The following is a 20,097-nucleotide window of genomic DNA, read 5'->3' on the forward strand; positions in this document are numbered from 1 at the left end:
ACACGGTACATTGGGCGCCAACAAAAATTAAAATTGAGTGGCAAATCTAGAAACAAAATAGGCCACAAGAAATGAGATGAGATATCAAGGATAAAAATAGAAAGAGAATAAGGAAAACAGGGAATGAGGACAAAGGGAAAAATGCCCTTACTTCATTTCATTTATTATCAAAATGGTAGGCAAAGCGTGAGACCACTGTGTAGCAGCTGCAAATCAATGCAAAATTCCTGAAGTAGAATCAAATACCTTTAGAAAGATATGATAAAACTACAGTTGAGATAAAGTATCAGATTTTTGAACAGTCCATGAACGCTACCTAATCTTTCCTTTGGTTGCACTATATATATTACATCAAATTATAGATTTTTATATCTTTGCACTGAGCTGCTGCCACAAAAGAACATATTTCATACCTTTTGTCAGTGATAATAAATCTGATTCTGATTCCACTTCTCATTAAGGTAAAGCCATATTGTTTATTAAGAATAAATGAGAAAATGCTGGAAGCGTTCAGCAGATCAGGCTGCATCCGATGAACAAAAAAAAAGAGTTAATATTTCAAGTGGTCAGATGAATGTCTGAGGATCTGTATATTGATCTGTTTATTGTCAGTCCTGATGGAGGGTCTCCGCCTGAAGCATCGACGGTTTTTATTTATTTTCATAGAGGCTGCCTGACCTGCTGAGTTCCTCCTGTGCTTTTCGAGGATTGCTTTGGATTTCCAGAACCTGCACACTTCTTGTGTTTATTTACTCAAAAAGAGTGTTCTATCTCATGTTGGTCTTAACCACGCGATTTTGGTTTCCACGTTTAAGGCAGCAGGGTGGCGTAGTGGTTAGCACAATGCCTTACAGTACCAGTGGCCCAGGTTCAATTCCTGCTGCTGCCTGCCAGGAGCTTGTACATTCTCCCCGTGATTTCATGGGTTTCCTTTGGGTGCTCTGGTTTCCTGTTAATTGGGCATTGTGAACTGTCCCAGATTAAATCGGGCTTGCTGGGAGGCGCAGCTCAAGTTATTTCAATAAATAAATTTTTAAAACTTAATCTTGAAGTTTGAGTAAGTGTGATTAGTATAATTAACTGTATGTAACCACATTGGAGTTTTCACTGAGACCAGTTCAGCAAGTCTACTTGTGGATTTCTTTCTGCTGTTGATTCAGAGCAGGTTGATGATGATATCCATCACTGATTCAAATTAGCGCATTGTAATTTACACTGGGGTGCAATAAAATTCCCTGCTTGTCTAAATCTTACAGAGTAAGCAGAACACAATATAATAAATGCAGCAGCAATTACAGTGATAAGTGCAAAATAACAGAATGGTGTAAATATTGTAATGCAAGTAATGTGAATGGATATGACAGGCTCAATACTTATGTCCCCCACCCCCATCCCCGATCCAAATGATTAACCAAGCTCTGAGAGGGGAGACATAAAATGTTGCAGGTACTGGAATCTGGAGTAACAATCTGTTGAAGTTCGGATGCAAGGTTTCAATTTAAACATCAAAACACTCAGAAATTTCTATAGATATACTGTGGAGAGCATTCTAACTGGCTGCATCACCGTCGGGTATGGGGGGAGTGGGGAAGGCACTCCACAGGACTGAAATAAGCTGCAGACAGTTGTAAACTTAGTCAGCTCCATCATGGGCATTAGCCTCCGTAGCGATGGAATGATGCCTCAAAAAGGTGGCATATATTATTAAGGACCCTCAGCACTCAGTTTATGCCTTGTTCTCATTGCTACCGTTAGGAGAGAGGTACAGGATCCCGAAGGCGCACATTCAGTGATTCAGAAATAGCTTCTTTCCCTCTGCCATCCAGTTTCTGAATGGTCATTGAAAACTACCTCACTACATTTTTTTTCTATTTTTGCACTACTTATTTAATTGAACAATTTAATATATGTACATATATACTTACTATAATTCATAGTTTTCCCCTATTATCATGTACTGCATTGTACTGTGGCCGCAACACAACAAATTTCATGACGTGTCCGGTGATATTAAACTTGATTCAGATCACAATTCCTTCCTGCCTACACAGATTCTGCTTAACTCACCAATTCCCTTCAAGAAATTGCTTGTGGCTCTTCTATGGGAGAGTTAAGAGTTAACAACATTGGTTAGGTTGGAGCAGCATCCATGCCAGATCAGCTAAGGGCAGCAGACATCCAATCCTCAGGACATCAGTGAAACAAAAAGATTGGCTGCCATTTCTAAGAGTAGCTATACATTCTCTGTTCTCACATCTTCTCTCAAATTTTCCATTTTTTCCCCACCACCCAATCCTGCAGGGTGTTTCATATTTTGGAAAAGTATCACAATCCTCACTTGGTGCACATGGAGGTTATTTGCAAACAGTGGACAAAGTGTACCATCTCCAAGAAAACCCAGCCACCGCAGCATTCAAACCAGTACCAACAGGCTACGGGACAGCATCTTTCTACAAGCCATTAGACTTATAAATTCACATGTCGGTACACTGTGACAGAGTCATAATGTAATAATTTTTACTCCCTCATGTTGTGGGATGAACGTAAGTAAGATTTTAATTAATTAATTAATTAATACAATCATCTGCCCTACCTGTGGCAATTTCTGCAGGACTAAAATTGACTTCATCAGCCACCAGTGAACTGAAATAGAGCATGTCTTCCTTGACTCTGTGAGATTGACTATGTGGAAGACAGCCTTTTGAAATTTCTGCCTTCCTTTAATCCCATCAAATACTTAGGATCTGGACTTCCTGCTCAGAGTATCAGTCTGACTTAAGATTTATTTTTCTTTCAACATTGTTGTTCCTTGCATTAAACAGAACAAACTGAGATAGGTTAGGATGACATCCTTGTAAACACAGCCCACAATCATATTTCATCTTTTATTTCCCTTTTGGCTTTTCTAGTTGTCATCTGTATGTTTTTAAAAGCTTCCCAATTCTCTAACTTCCAACAAATTTTTGCTATATTATATGCCCTCTCTTTTGCGTTTTTTTGCTGTTTTTGACAAAACCTTGTCAGCCACAATTGCATCATCATCCCTTTAGAATACTTCTCTGAGATGTATCTATCTTGGACCTTCCTTGTTGCTTCTAGAAACTTCTGCCATGATTGTTTTTCTCTCGCTAATGACTAGTGGAAGCCTTCCAGCATTTCCTGTTTCACCTTAGATTTCCAGCAGCTGGAATATTTTACTTCTGAGTAAAGTTAGTTGTTGGTTATTGGGTTAATATTCTCCCATGTACCAACACGCTTGTTGTACACGCCATCCATACCAATCATTTTGTCACATCGGTGCATTGAGATACAAAGGGAAAACCAATCGCAGAATGCAAAGTGTAGTGATACAAATACAGAGAAAGTGCATTGCGAGTAGGCAAATACAGTGCAAGGCCTTGACAAGATAGATTGTGTGTCAAGAGTCCATCCAATCAGTTCAATAGTCTTACAACAGCAGGGTGCTGTCTGACTGCACTCAGCAGCTTCATAGTAAGCACAGTAGGTCAGTCAATAAAATGGAAAAATTGATAATCAAAAGTCAAGATTCTTTAATGTCATTTCCAGTATACATATATAAAAGTTAAAGAAATAATAGTTACTCCAGATCTGATGCAGGGAAACCCAGGTAACATTCTAGTAAATCTTCTCTGTACTCTCTCTATATTGTTGACATCTTTCCTATAATTCGGTGACCAGAACTGTACACAATACTCCAAATTCGGCCTCACCAAAGCCTTGTATAATTTTACCATTACATCCCAACTCCTATACTCAATGCTCTGATTTATAAAGGCCAGCATACCAAAAGCTTTCTTCACCACCCTATTTACATGAGATTCCACCTTTGGGGAACTATACACCATTATTCCTAGATCACTCTGTTCTACTGCATTCCTCAATGCCCTACCATTTACCATGTATGTCCTATTTGGATTATTCCTACCAAAATGTAACACCTCACATTTATCAGCATTAAACTCATCTGCCATCGTTCAGCCCATTCTTCTAACTGGCCTAAATCTCTCTGCAAGCTTTGAAAACTTACTTCATTATCCACAGCACCACCTACCTTAGTATCATCTGCATACGTACTAATCTAATTTACCACCCCATCATCCAGATCATTAATGTATATGACAAACAACATTGGACCCACTACAGATCCCTGAGGCACATGACTAGTCACCGGCATCCAACCTGACAAACAGTTATCCACCACTACTCTCTGGCATCTCCCATCCAGCCACTGTTGAATCCATTTCACTACTTCGATATTAATTCCTAATGATTTAAGCTTCCTAACTAACCTTCCGTGTGGAACCTTGTCAAAGGCCTTACTGAAGTCCAAATAGACAACATCCACTGCTTTACCCTTGTCGTCATTCCTAGTAAGCTCTTCAAAAAATTCAAAAAGATTTGTCAAACATGACCTTCCACGCACAAATCCATGTTGACTGCTCCTAATCAGACCCTGTCTATCCAGATAATTATATATACCATCTCTAAGAATAGTTTCCATTAATTTATCCACCACTGACGTCAAACTGACAGGCCTATAATTTCTAGGTTTACTCTTAGAACCCTTTTTAAACAGTGGAACCACATGAGCAATATGCCAAACCTCCGGCACCATCCCCATTTCTAATGACTTTTGAAATATTTCTGTCAGAGCTCCTGCTATTTCTACACTAACTTCCCTCAAGGTCCTAGGGAATATCTTGTCAGGATTTATCCACTTTTATATTCCTTAAAAACACCAGTACTTCCTCCTCTTTAATTGTCATAGTTTCCATAACTTCCCTACTTGTTTCCCTTATCTTACACAATTCAATATCCTTCTCCTTAGTGAATACCGATGAAAAGAAATTGTTCAAAATCTCCCCCATCTCTTTTGGATCCACACATAGCTGTCCACTCTGATTTTCTAAGGGACCAATTTTATCCCTCACTATCCTTTTGCTACTAATATAACTGTAGAAACCCTTTGGATTTATTTTCACCTTACTTGCCAAAGCAACCTCATATCTTCTTTTAGCTTTTCTAATTTCTTTCTTAAGATTCTTTTTACATTCTTTATATTCCTCAAGCACCTCACTTAGTCCATGCTGCCTATATTTATTGTAGATCTCTCTCTTTTTCTGAACCAAGTTTCCAATATCCCTTGAAAACCATGGCTCTCTCAAACTTTTAACCTTTTCTTTCAACCTAATAGGAACATAAAAATTCTGTACCCTCAAAATTTCACCTTTAAATGACCACCATTTCTCTATTACATCCTTCCCATAAAACAAATTGTCCCAATCCACTGCTTTCTCCAATCCACGCCTTTCTCCAATCAGAAATCTCAACCCTGAGTCCAGTCCTATCCTTCTCCATAATTATATTGAAACTAATGATATTGTGATCACTGGACCTGAAGTGCTCCCCAACACATACATCCATCACCTGACCTATCTCATTCCCTAACAGGAGATCCAACATGGCCCCTTCTCTAGTCGGTACCTCTATGTATTGCTGCAAAAAACTATCCTGCACACATTTTACAAACTCCAAACCATCCAGTCCTTTTACAGAATGGGCTTCCCAGTCTATGTATGGAAAATTAAAATCTCCCACAATCACAACCTTGTGCTTACTACACATATCTGCTATCTCCTTACAAATTTGCTCCTCCAATTCTTGCTCCCCATTAAGTGGTCTATAATACACCCCTATAAGTGTTACTACACATTTCCCATTCCTTAGTTCCACCCAAATAGCCTCCCTGGACAAGCCTTCTAATCTATCCTGCCAGAGCACCGCTGTAATATTTTCTCGGACAAGCAACACAACACCTCCCCCTCTTGCCCCTCCGATTCTATCACAGCTGAAGTAACAAAATCCAGGAATATTTAGTTGCCAATCACACCCCTCCTGCAGCCTTGTTTCACTAATAGCTACAACATCATATTTCCAGTTATCAATCCATGCTCTAAGCTCATCCACCTTTCTTACAATGCTCCTAGCATTAAAATAGATGCATTTAAGAAACTCTCCACCTCTTCCTTTCTGTTTATCCCTAATGGTGCAAACAACTTTATCATCTTTTTCTTCCTTCTCCCCTACATCTTCAGTCTGAGTGCTCCCCTTCCCTATCACCTACTTATCCTCCCTCACACACTGTCTACTAGCTTTCTCTATTTGTGAACTAACCTCCTCTCTCCTAGTCTCTTCAAATTGATTCCCACCCCCCCCCCCCAACCATTCTAGTTTAAAGTCTCCCCAGCAGCCTTCTCAAATCTCCCCGCCAGGATATTGGTCCCCCTAGGATTCAAGTGTAACCTGTGCTTTTTGTACAGGTCACACCTGCCCCAAAAGAGGTCCCAATCTGGAATTAATTGTGGTTGGAGTGACTCAAGTCCTCCAGCAGGATCCTTCAGGTCCTTTTTTCGCACCTGTCTTTGTAAATGTCCTGAATCATAGGAAGTTCACAACTACAAATGTGCTGGGCTGTCCACACCACTCTCTGGAGAATCCTGCGATTAAGGGAGGTACAGTTCCCATACCAGGCAGTGATGCAGTCAGTCAGGATGCTCTCAATTATGCTCCTACAGAAAGGATTTGGGGGCCCATACCGAACTTCCTCAACTGTCTGAGGTGAAAGGGGTGCTGTTGTGCCTTTTTCACCACACAGCTGGTGTGTACAGACCACGTGAGGTCCTCGGTGATGTGGATGCTGAGGAATTTAAAGCTGTTTATCCTCTCAACTCCAGATCCATTGATGTCAAGAGGGGTTAGCCTGTCTCCATTCCTCCTGTAATCCACAACCAGCTCCTTTTCTTTTGCAACATTGAGGGAGAAGTTGTTTCCTTGACATCACTGTGTCAGAGAGATGACTTCTTCCCTGTAGGCCACTATTATTGTTTGAGATTAGGCCAATCAATGTAGTGTCATCGGCAAATTTAATTTGCAGATTAGAGCTGTGGGTGGCGACACAGTCATGGGTATACAGGGAGTAAAGGAGGGGACTTAGTACACAGTCCTGAGGGGCTCCTGTGTTGAGAGTCAGAGGGGTGCAGGTGAGGGAGCCCACTCTTACCACCTGCCGGTGATCTGACAGGAAGTCCAGGATCCAGCTGCACAAGGCAGGGTCAAGGCTGAGGTCTCTGAGCTTCCTGTCAAGCCTGGAGGGAATTATGGTGTTGAATTCTGAACGGTAGTCCAAGAACAGCATTCTCACATAAGCATCTTCTCCAGATGTGTGAGGACGATATGTAGAGCAGTGGTCAACATCTGTCAATTAGTTATGTCTCTAGGTGAATTGTAGGGGGTCCAGTTTGGGTGGTAGCAAGCTGCAGATGCAGTCTTTGACCAGCCTCTCAAAGCATTTGCTTATTATTGAAGTGAGTGCGACAGGACGCCAATCGTTCAGGCACGTTACCTTGGTCTTTTTAGGTACATGGACAATTCGAAGCAGGATGGCACTCTACACTGGGAGAGGGAGAGATTAAAAATGTCTGTAAACACACCTGCCAGTTTTGCTGTGCACATCCTGAGTATTTGCCCTGGGATGCCGTCTAGTCCCGCAGCCTTGTGACTGTCCACTCGTTGGAAACATCTGCGTACCTCAGCCTCAGAGATGACCAGGCTGCTGGTTGAAGCACTGGCTTTCCTCGGAGGCTCAGAGTTAATGACATCAAACTGAGTAAAAGTGATTGAGCTCATCTGGGAGAGAGGCCGTGATGCTGGCGGTACCACTACGTTTGGCTTTGATGTTTGCGATGGTATACAACCCTCACCACAAATCATGTGTGCTATTCATTGTGAATCTCGTCCCTGTAATGTTGTTTCGCAACCTTGATAGCTTTGCGCAGAGCTCCTGCTGATTGCCGGTAGCGTAAGCTCTGTGTCGAGTGGCAAGTGACGCTCAAATGGAACTATTGATCCAGGGTTTCTGATTCGAGAAGACCCTGACAGACTTCTGGGAGACAACATTGTCAATGCACTTCCAGATAGAGCACGTGACTCCATCTGTGAGCTTGGAGGCATCTTCATTGTTGCGGAAAAGGTACTACTCGGACACGAAGGAAGATCGCCTTAGAAAGTCTTTATTGTAACATGACATCACGGAGAGCTCATCCCCCTAAAAGCGGAGTTCCGAGATCTGTCTAACAATGGTTCACGCTCTTATTTATATCCCAAACATACGAGAGAAAAACACATAAATCGGAAGGAGGATCTTCAATGGCAGTTCTGCTGAGTAGCAAAGTTGCAGGATATGTCCTTGAGCAGTTACACATTTACTTCGATGTTAATTTCTCAAAAGAGTATCTCAGACAGGCTAAAAGAGTATATCAGACATGTGATGATTCTTAGAACAACAAATACAAACATAGTTATTTTAATCAGCCTGACTGAAAGGCACATTGTAGCAGCACTGAGTACATTAGTCACAGTAGACTCTGAGTTTACATTTGAAGATCATTAACCCCTCCTTGCTCAATACAGTGTCAGCTCTGGGTATTTTCTTCCACAGTTCAAGTACAGAACATTGCTGTGAAGAAAAAACTCTATAACCCCTTAGTATCTAGTTAGTAACAAAATTTCTTCCACGCTCATCACGGAAGACATTCCAGTCCATGTCATTGAAGCAGTCCTGCAGCATGGAGACTGATTGGTTGGACCAACAGAGGATGATTTTAACTATGGTCGCCTCTTGTTTCAGCTTCTGCCTGTACGTTAGCAGAAGCAGGATCAAAGAGTGATCTGATTTTCCAAAAGCTGGGCGAAGGAGAGCTCTGTAAGTGTTGTGGAATGGAGTGCAGCAGTGGTCAAGCGTCTGATCTCCACAAGTGCTCACCTGGATGTGCTGACAAAACTTCGGAGAGACTTTCCTCAGCGAAGTTTGATTAAAGCCGCCAATGATGAAGGCTGCCTCCGGGTGTGCATTCTCCAGCATGTTGATGGTCTCGTACAGTTCCTTGAGAGACAGGTCTGTATCAGCCCGCGGCAGAACGTACACCGCTGTGATGGTAACAGCCGCAAACTCCCTAGGCAGCCAGTAGGGTCTGCACAGCAGCACCAGGTATTCCAGGTCTGGGGAACAAAAGGATTTGAGGGCTTGCACATTCCCGGGGGTTGCACCAAGCATTGTTGACCATGCATATCCCTCCTCCTTTACTCTTCCCAGAGAGGTGTTTTAACTTGTCTGCCCAGAGCAGGGAAAATCCAAAGAGTTCGATATCATGGTCCAGTATCTCCTCCATCAGCCAGGTCTCCACGAAGCACAAAACGTTGCATTCCTTTGTTTCCTGCTGGTAGGAGATTCTGACTCTCAGTTCACACAGCTTGCTGTCCAGGGACTGAACATTTGCCAGGAGTATGCTACGGAGTGGCAGCCAATTAGCACACTGTCTCAGCCTCACCATGACGCCGGCCCCTCTCCCTTGCCACCAGTGCTTCTTCCGAGGTAGAGGCGATGTAAGAGATGAGTCTCCCATGGAACGCACAAGCAGGGGATCCCAGTCTGGGAAAGGCGGCACATAATGGGTAAATGCCATCTTTCAGATGTTCAGAAGGATCAGTCCATCGTATCCGATGTGACTATCAGGTATTTGAACAGAAAATGATAAGAAAATTGTACAAATTAGGAGTGTACTGTAGAGTTGGAACGGGGCTCGCAACACAGCCGTTGTACACAGCTCCATCTTGAATTTGGCCCATCAACACTGTTCCACCATTCAATCATGGTTAATCTTTTTTTTGCCCTCCTCAGTCCCACTACCCGTTCTTCTCCCTGTAACTTTCAATGCCGTGTCTAATCACCATTCTTACTGGCAAAAGAAATTTTTCCACATTCCAGCTTTAAATGGATGCCCCTCTATCCTGAGGCTGTGTCCTCTTGTCCTCGACTCACCCACCATGGGAAATATCCTTTCCATATCTACTCTGTCAAGGCCTTTCAACATTTGAAGGTTTCAATGAGATCCCCCCTCCCTCATCTCTAATTTTCAGTGAGTACTGACCCAGAGCTATCAAATGTTCCTCATAAGATAACCCTTTCATTCCCAGAATAATCTTTGTGAACCTTCTCTGAACCCTCTCCAACACCAGCACATTTTTTCTTAGATAAGGAACCCAGTACTGTTTACAATGCTCAAGGTGAGGCTTCACCAGTGCCTTATAAAATCTCAGCATCACATCCCCTGCTCTTGTATTCTGGACCCCTTAAAATAAATGCTAGCGTTGCATCTGCCTTCCTCACCACCAACTCAATCTGTAAGTTGTCCTTTAGGGTGTTCTGCCCAAGGACTCCCAAGTCAATTTGCATTTCAGATTTTTGGATTTTCTCCCCATTTAGAAAATAGTCTGCACATTTATTTTTTCTGAAAATTTTAGAAAATAGATGACCATGCATTTTCCAACATTGTATTTAATTTGCCACTTTCGTGCCCATTCTCCTAATCTGTCTGTCCTTCTGTGGCCTACCTGTTTACTGAACACTACCTACCCCTCCACCAATCTTCATATCATATGCAAACTTGACAACAAAGCCATCTATATCATTGATATACAGTGAAAAAAGAAGCAGTCCAAACATCGACTTCTGTGGAATACCAGTAGTCACTGGCAGCCAACCAGACAAGGATCCTTTTATTCTCACTCGCTGCCTTCTACCGAGCAGCCAATGCTCTAACCATGTTAGTAACTTTCCTGTAATACCATGGGCTCTTAACTTGGTAAGCAGTATCATGTGTGGCACCTCTTCAAAGGCCTTCTGAAAATCCAAATATACAACATCCACTGCATCCTTATCTATCCTTTTTGTAATCTCCTCAAAGAATTCAAGCCGGTTTTCTCTTATGGAAGCCATGCTGATTTTGTCCCATCTTGACCGCTATAACCCCAATCCTTAACAATTGACTCCAGCATCTTCCCAATCACTGAGGTCAGGCTAACTGGTCTATAATTTCCTTTCTGCAACCTTCCTCCTTTCTTAAAGAGTGGAGTGACAATTTCAATTTTCCGGTCCCCTGGCATCATGCCAGAGTTCAATGAGTTTTGAAAGATCATTACTAATGCCTCCACAATCTCTACTGCTATGTCTTTCAGAACCCTATTGTGCAGATCATCTGGTTCAGATAACTTATGTACCCTTTGGTCTTTCAGCTTTTTGAACACCTTCTCCCGTCTAATAGTAACTACACTCACTTCTCTTCCCTCACAACCTTCAACATCTGGCACACTGCTGGTGTCTTCCACAGTGAAGACTGATGCAAAAAACTCATTTAGTTCATGCACTGTCTCCATGTCCCCCGTTATTATTTCTCCGACCTCATTTTCTAGTGGTCCTATTCCACTCTCATCTCTTGTTTATTTTGCACACACTTGAAAAAGCTTTTACTATCCACTTTGATATTGTTTGCAGCTTGCTTTCATATTTTATCTTTTTCCTCTTAATGATTCTTTTCATTGCTCTCTGTAGGTTTTTAAAATCTTCTCAATCCTCTGTCTTATCACTACTTTTGCATTGTTGTATGCCCTCTCAATTGCTTTTATATTAGCTTCAACTTCCCTTGTCAGCCACAGTTGTTCTATTTTGCCATTTGAATATTTCTTTGTTTTTGGAATACATCTATCCTGCACCTTCCTCATTTTCCCCAGAAGCTGATACCATTGTTGCTCTTCTGTCACCTCTGCCAGCAGCTCCTTCCAATTTACTTTGGCCAACTCCTCTCTCATACCACTGTAATTTCCTTTGCTTCCCTGAAATACTGCTATGTCAGATTTTATTTCTTCCTATCAAATTTCAAGTTGAACTCATTCATATTATGATCACCTCCTCCTAAGGCCATTTTTACCTTTAGCTCCTTAATCGCCATTACATCCGGTCCATTACATAACATTCAATCCAGTATAGCTGATCCCCCGGTGGGCTCTAAAAAGCCATTTTGTAGGCATTCAACAAACTCACTCTTTTGAGATCCATTACCTACCTGATTGTCCCAATCGATCTGCATGTTATAATTTCCAATGCTATCATGACATTGCCCTTTTGACATGCCTTTTCTATTTCTCAGTGTAATCTGCGGTCCCCACCCCAGCTAATGTTGGGAGGTCTGTATATAACTGACATCAGGGTCCTTTTATAATTGTAATTTCCTAGTTTAATCCACAAGGATTCAACATCTTCTGATCCTATGTCATATCTTTCTAATGATACCTTCCTATGCCTCTGAAACAACATGTAATCTTAAACATCCAGCTCTCAAATACAACCATCCTTCAACCATGATTCATTGATGGCCACAACATCATACCCGACAATCTTAATAGTGCAACAAGATCATGCACTTTATTTCTTATACTCCATGCATTGAGATATAACACATTGAGTACTGTATTTGCTACTCTTTTTGACGCTCCATTCCTATTGCACTGATACTCAACCAGCTGGCTGCAATTTTGTCCCATCATCTGCCTGCCCTTCCTGACAGTCTGACCGCATGCTCCCTTTGCTTTTTTTTTTTGCCATCCTTCCTATCCTGAGAATATTGGTCTCCATCAGGTTCAGGTGCAACCCGTCACTTTTGAACAGTTTTACCTCCCCCAGAAGAGAGCCCAATGATCCAAGAACCTGAAGCCCCACCTCCCCAAGGCAGCTTCTCAGCCACGTATTTATCTGACAAATCATCCTGTTTCTACCCTCACCAGCGTGTGACACAGACAGCAATCCAGGAGGATTACACAGAAGGTCCAGCTTCTCAGCTTTCTATCTAGGTGTCTAAATTCTCTTTTCAAGACCTCTTTGCTTTTCTTTCCTATGTCATTGGTACCAATATGTACCAAGACATCTGGCTGCTCTCCTTCCCTCTCCAAAATGCTGTGGACACAATCCGAGACGTCCCTGACCTCGGTACCAGGGAGGCAACATACCTTTCGAGTGTCCCATTCACATCCACAGAATCTCCTGTCTGATCTTCTGAATAATGAGTCCCCTATCACGACCGCTCCTCTCTTCTCCCTCTTTTCCTTCTGTACTACAATCAACCAATAACTCCTGTTTGGAGGCACTTTGAAATAGAATCAGGAACTCAGGGATTCATTGTCCAAAGAAAGCAGGACGGAAGATGAAACCAAAGGGGAGGTATCACGGTTTGTGTTAGACAGACAGACAGACAGACTTTATTGATCCTGAGGGAAACTGGGTTTCATTACAGCCGCACCAACCAAGAATAGTGTAGAAATACAGCAATATAAAACCATAAATAATTTAATATTAATAAGTTAATCATGCAAAGTGGAAATAAGTCCAGGACCAGCCTATTGGCTCAGGGTGTCTGACACTCTGAGGGAGGAGTTGTAAAGTTTGATGGCCACAGGTAGGAATGACTTCCTAAGATGCTCAGTGTTACATCTCGGTGGAATGAGTCTCTGGCTGAATGTACTCCTGTGCCTAACCAGTACATTATGGAGTGGATGGGAGTCATTGTCCAAGATGGCATGCAACTTGGACAGCATCCTCTTTTCAGACACCAATGACTGAACCTAAGTGTGGAAGAATGACAGACTCCCATGGGGAGATGATGACCAGGGTTTATAAATAAGAGTTCCAAAAAAATATCGGTGGCCCAGCTGAATGATACCACGAGAAGTAACATTCTGAAAACGATTATCACTAATCAGGCATCTGCTTAAATAATAACAGTATGTGGAATACCTGAGACAGTCAGAATAAACTTAACAAGATTAAACAGGAAACACCAGAGATAAACAACTCTCATTACTAATGATAAACAATTAGTCAAACTTTGGTGCTTGAAAACCTTAGAACCCAACATTCTCCAGCTCTGCACACAGGCCCGGAGAGCTCATTACAGTAGGTCTATGGCAGGCATAGTGAGCAGGAGAGATTAAGTGATAGTGCAAGGTGTTTTCAGTATTATTGAGTAATCTTATCTGCATAATGTTTTGATGTTACAAAGCATAACACAAAGAGGAATGTGGCAGTAAGAACAGTAGTCAGTCTGCGGAAGACCTTAAAGTGGAATCTGAAATCAGAATAAATATGAAATCTTAAAGGCGAAATGCTGGAAATGTTAATTATCTGAATTTATTAAATTGAGTACTTAGAGTCATCTGCACTCCAGCACGTTCATTCACCCTTCATCCTGAGCAATCCTTATGTCCAAAATATCTTGCATACAGTGGAACATAAGATCATTAGGAAATCAGGGTTAACTCTCCATACTCTTGGACTCTAATGCAAGAGAAAACCAAGGGAAGAAATAACAATTACAGTAAAATGAAGTATTGATGCAGGAGGCAGTCAAGGTGAATAGTCACAAACTTTTGTGCCAGAGAAAGGGAGTCTAAAACTGTAGGGTGCAGGTTTCAGGTGATCAGGCAGCATGGTATCATAGCAGTTAGTCTAATGCCTTACAGCGACAACGACTGCAGTTCAATTCCTACTGCCATCTGTAAGGGGTTTGTACATTCTCCAAGTGACAGAGGTGTAATGTAAAGATTTTCACTCCTCATGCATAGGAAGGATGTAAGTAATGAAGTCAATTCAATTCAAGTGACAACACTGGTTCCTCTGGGTGATCCGGTTTCCTCTCACATTCCGAAGCAGGATTAGTAAGTTGTGGGCAAGCTACGTTGACACCAGAAGCACCACTTGCAGGCGACCCCATAGCACGTCCTCGGACTCTGTTCGTCACTGACACAGATGCACTTCACTGTATATTTTGATGTTTCGATGCACATGTGACATATAAAACTAACTTTTCTTCTTTAACTCTTTAACGGAAACATGACAGGCAAGTTTTTTTACACAGAGGGTGGTGTATCCAGAGGCAGATATCTGATTGTTGGATGCTGTTGATTACCCTGTGACAATGTGGCTTTCCTCCAGGTGCTTCCATCTCCTTGCACATCCCAAAGACCTGTGGGTTGGTCATTTCATCAGCCACTATAAATGTTTTCTAACCTGTCTGGGAGTAATTCCGTCTGGAGAGAAAGAGAAATAGGATAAGTGTAGGATTTGTTAAAGTGGTCATCACAAACCCTGTGGCCTGAAGAACTAAGGGGTGTACGTGCTGTATCTCTCTACAGCTCTGTTATTCTGATTGAAGTGAGAGCAGGATGAGAACAAAAAAAAAACAGGAACCAGGTTGCCCCTGAAGTCTCCTTCACCATCCATTAAGTCCATGGTTAATCTCATATTTGGGTGCCATTTTCTCACACGATTCATACACTGCTGGGCTCCTTTAATGTACATTGATTTAACAGTTTTGGTTTTGACAGAACACTGTTTATTGAGATGGAGCATGGAATAGGGCCTTCTGGCCCTTGGAGCTGAGCTTGCAAGCACCCCTCGATTTAATCCTAGCCTAATCACAGGACAATTTATAATGACTGATTAACCTACTAACTGGTATGCCTTTGGAAACCGGGAAAAATCGTTGCATTCTACGGGAAGGACATGCAGGTGTCCAGATGCCTTACATATGTTATCGTGATAGAACTCAAAACTCTGATGCCCCAAGTTGTAATACCATTGCGCTGTTAAGCTACTATGGCAGCTGATAATGACTCAGCATGTATAGCCCTCTAGGATAGAGAATTCCAGAGATTAACACCCTCAGAGTGAAGGAATTTCTACACATTTCAGTCCTACATAACCCCTACCCTGATGCTTGGTATGGCAACAGCTCTGCCCATGACACACATCACCCCATCATGGAACAGCTTATCACATCTGGTTGCCCCATTATAAGAAGGATGCTGAGGCTTTGGAGGGGGTGCAGAAGAGGTTTATCAGGGTTTGGCCTTGATTCAAGTGAATGTGCTTGTTATGAATGTACCACAGCTCTGAGGGGCCGAGGGGTGCGGGACCAGCCCCCTCCTTCCAGAGAATTGCAAGATCGCTATTAATTCGGGTCTTGGACCCAGGAAATGAGAGACAATGCAACGGATTTGACCATTGTTCTTAGAGACACCTGTGTGAATTGCAACTCTATAGTACGTGCCAGCTATCAGGGACATGGACACCCTCGGGTAATGTGGGGTGGGGATTGTATCACCCTACCTTGATTGACATTTACAAATCTGCCAGTCATGATAAAAAGGAGACTGCAGGAGGCAGTACCCCAGCGACGCACAGAAGGAGAGACCATTGCTCATCGCTCCCGGGAGGACGGGAAGCTGTTCGAGAGCCACGTGTGATTCGGTTCCCCTAGCTTGGGGAACGAGTGGCTGATAACCCCGAAAAAGACTTCGAAATGACAACGGGGAACCCACGTTCCCGATTCAACGAGTTGAGTCCAAAAGGCTGGCAAGTTTATTTTCTCTCTCCAACACGTGAGACCCCAGCAGTCCCTGAAAGGCTAAAAGCCTGTATGAACTTCTGAGACTTTGATATTTCCATCGGACAATAGTTTTACCCCTAGACAAACGATAGAGCCACTTCTTATTGTTGATTATTACTATACCCGCGCTTTAGATTGAGTATTGACGACGTATGTTATCTGAATGTTTGTATTAACCTTACTTTTGTGCCCCTTTATAAATAAAAACGTTTAAAAATAGTACCATCAGATTTCAGCGGACCTCTCTATCTTTGCTGGTAAGTGACCCAGTTACGGGGTTCGTAACAGTGCTATTCGAGAGGTTGGACAAACTTGGGTTGTTTTCTCTGGAGTGACAGAAGGTGAAGGAAGACCTAACAAAGGTTTATAAGATTGAGTGGCATAGACAGAGTAGACTGACAGCAACATTTTCTTAGGGCCGAAATCTCTAATACCAGAGGTCATGTGTTTAAGGTGAGGGGCACATTTTTTTACACAGGAAGTGGTGAGTGCCTGGAATGTGCTGCCTGAGTGGCGGTAGAGGCATTAGGGACTTTTAAGAGACATTCAGATAAGCAGATGAATGTGAGGAAAGTGGAAGGATATGGACATTGTGCTGCGTAAAGGATTAGTTTAGTTGGTGGCTTGATTTTTAATTAAGTTGGTTCAGCACAACTTTGTGGGCTGAAGGATCTGTTGCTGTGCTGTACTGTTTTAAGTTCTATGTTCTATTGTTACAAGAGTATTGAATTGTCCCTTAGTACGATAAGATGGTCTCTTGACCTTACAATCTACCTTATTATGGCCTTGGACCTTTCAGTCTGCACTTTCTCTGTAGTTGTAATATTCTGCTGTCTGTTTTTGTTCTTTCTGTACTACTTCAATATACTGATGTGGTGAACTGATCTCTACTAATGGCATGCAATACAAAGGTTTTCACTGTACCTCGATCCATGTGACAATAATAAACCCATTTACCAATTGATTTTGATGAGCCCGGAGTATCAGTCCATAGTTTCTTTGAGTTTCACTGCACAAATATCAATAGAAGTGATTACTTGTCATTTTGTAAGTTAACTCTCTTAACTAGACTCCCATCGTGAAACTGGCAGCCTGTGTTCTTAAGAGACAATGATGTCTGATTACTGTTGCAAGTGACATGACAGCAGGTCTTTTCCCCTTCCAAGACAAGTTTTCATTTGAATTTAATAATATTTATTATTCATTCATTTGGGTGTTATTCATATTTATGGATCTTAGTAACCTGGGCAGGGGGTCGACAGCATTGTCAATAATGCAGCAGAAATAAAGGTCTAGGACGAAGGAGTTAGAGTTATGGTGATATAGTGGCAATATTACCAAACTAACAATGAAGAGACACAGGGACAAATCCCCCTGGAATCCTCCAAAAGGGGCAATCCAGAACCAAGGCACATGTGGAATAGATAGATGAGTCGGCATGGTCAAAGAGTGGTTAGCGCTTTGCTTTTCAGATCCAGAGATCACCAATCAGGGTTCAATTCCCACAGCAGCCTGAAAGGACTTTGTATGTTCTCCCCTTGACCACATGACTTTCTTCCAGGTGCCCGGTTTCCTCCCACATCCCAAAGACAATACGGGTCAGAGATAGTTATTTACTGGCTGCTCAGTATATGACTTCACACAAAAGATGACAAAATCTAATCTCTCTCTCATCACCCAGGCAAGAGGCTCAGTGAGAGAGTCAACCTCTCATTTGCCTCTGTGCACAGCTAATTGAGAAAATGATAGTGAAATGCAATCATATATTTCAAAGCATTATTGCTTCAGCTTTTCCTGAAGTCAGAGTATTGGACGGCACTTCTCAGTGTCTGATATAGGCATTAGTCATTTCTGCAAATTAGTGAATTATCCGTCATGAACTGCATTTACTGTTTAGTAAAGCAAAGCATTTCTGAAGGTGGAATTGGAGCTAATTTTGTGTTTTGACCACACAAAGTGGTTTTGTAAAAAAAAACATTTGGAATTGAGTTAATTTCAAAAATTCTGCAGTAAATCACTGATCTGAATGCTAATTTATGCGGCTGAAAGGGAGCAGGGTGAGCCTAATGGTTTCCATCAACCACTGTGTCGAGATGGTGTCAAACAGAAGTATTTGAATTCTTAAGGTATTTTTTCTTTTGCCTATTATCTTAGATCAATTAACTCTGCCTTTCTGACAGAAGAAAACCTTCCATCAGCTGCAGTAATGTTGAAATGTTCACTGCTAATGTGTTTTTATTACTCTATTCAAATAGAGATCTCTGCTGAACTGGGCTCTTTGTAATTCAAGAGGCAATAATTAAATTAGAACTGATGTTATATTGAGCAAATGTTGAATGGTCCGTGGGGAGGGGAAGAGGGCCTCCCAAGTTCCGGTAACTTAAGTTATCACATAGCTAGTGTATTGCATTGAGTGCGGTGAAGAGAGCATGTGAAGGTCTTTAAGATTCATTAATTAATTAATTTATTGACACACAATGTGGAATCGGCAGTTCCTGCTGTTTGATCCACGTCACCCAGCAACCCCTGATTTAACCTAGCCTAATCACAGAACAATTTTTTTATTAACAAAATATACTTTATTCAAAATTAAAATTATTTACAATAAACCATTTGATGACTCTCAATCCTTTACAGACGTTTCCACACATTCAGCCACTCTGGTGGCACTCTGCTGTTTCATCTTTACACACCATTGTTACACACCCTACCCCTCCCATTCCCACAGGAGAAGAACCCTAAACTCTGTTCCTTCCCCACCGGGCCCTTGCGGTGGCTGCACTGAGTTTGAGTGCGCCCCTCAGCACGTACTCCTGCAGCCGAGAAAGTGCCAGTCGGCAGCATTCCCCCATAGACATCTCCGCGTGCTGGTAGACCATCAAGTTTCAGGCCGACCAAAGAGCGTCTTTCACCGAGTTGATAATCTGCCAACAGCACCGGATGTTGGTCTCCGTGTGTGTCCCCGGGAACAGCCCGTAGATCAGAGAGTCCTCTGTTACGCAGCTGCTGGGGATGAACCTCAACACTGTCCCTTCCATCCTCCTCCACACCTTCTCCGCGAACCCACAGTGTGCAAAGAGGTAGGTCACCGACTCCTCCTCACTGCTGTCCTCCCGTGGGCAGCGGTGTGTGGAGATGATGTCTCGGGCGTACAGGAGGGATCGGACTGGGAGGGCCCCTCTCACCGCCAGCCAGGCGAGGTCTTTGTGCCTGTTGGTGAGGTCTGGCGATGAACTGCACGGTCTGCTCAGGGAACCACCCCACTGTGTCTGTCACGTCCTTCTCCTGCAGTGTCTGCAGGACATTACGTGCCGACCACTGCCTGATGGCCCTGTGGTCAAAGGCGTTGACCTGGAAGAACATCTCTACGAAGGACAGGTATGGCGACAATGACCCTGAGAGCACCTCACACCTAATGACCAGGTTCTTGCTCGTTATCGAAAGGAAGCGCCCTCCCCACTGTCCCAGTTTCTGTTTCACTTTGGCCGTCCACTCCTGCCTGTTCTTATTGCAAGCCTCGGCCCCTCCGAACCAGACCCCAACACCTTCACATGATCAGACCTGATGGTGAAGGGGACACTGGATCAGTTGGGCCAGTTGCCGAAGAGCATGGCGTCTCTCTTCTTGTCGTTGAACCTGGCCCCTGACGCCATCTCAAACTGTTCGCAGATGCTGATCAGCCTGCGATCTGACTTCAGGTCACAGCAGAAGACGGTGATGTCGTCCATGTACAGGGAGGTTT

The sequence above is a fragment of the Hemitrygon akajei genome, chromosome 5 (assembly GCF_048418815.1).
Source record: "Hemitrygon akajei chromosome 5, sHemAka1.3, whole genome shotgun sequence".
Classification (NCBI taxonomy): domain Eukaryota; kingdom Metazoa; phylum Chordata; class Chondrichthyes; order Myliobatiformes; family Dasyatidae; genus Hemitrygon; species Hemitrygon akajei.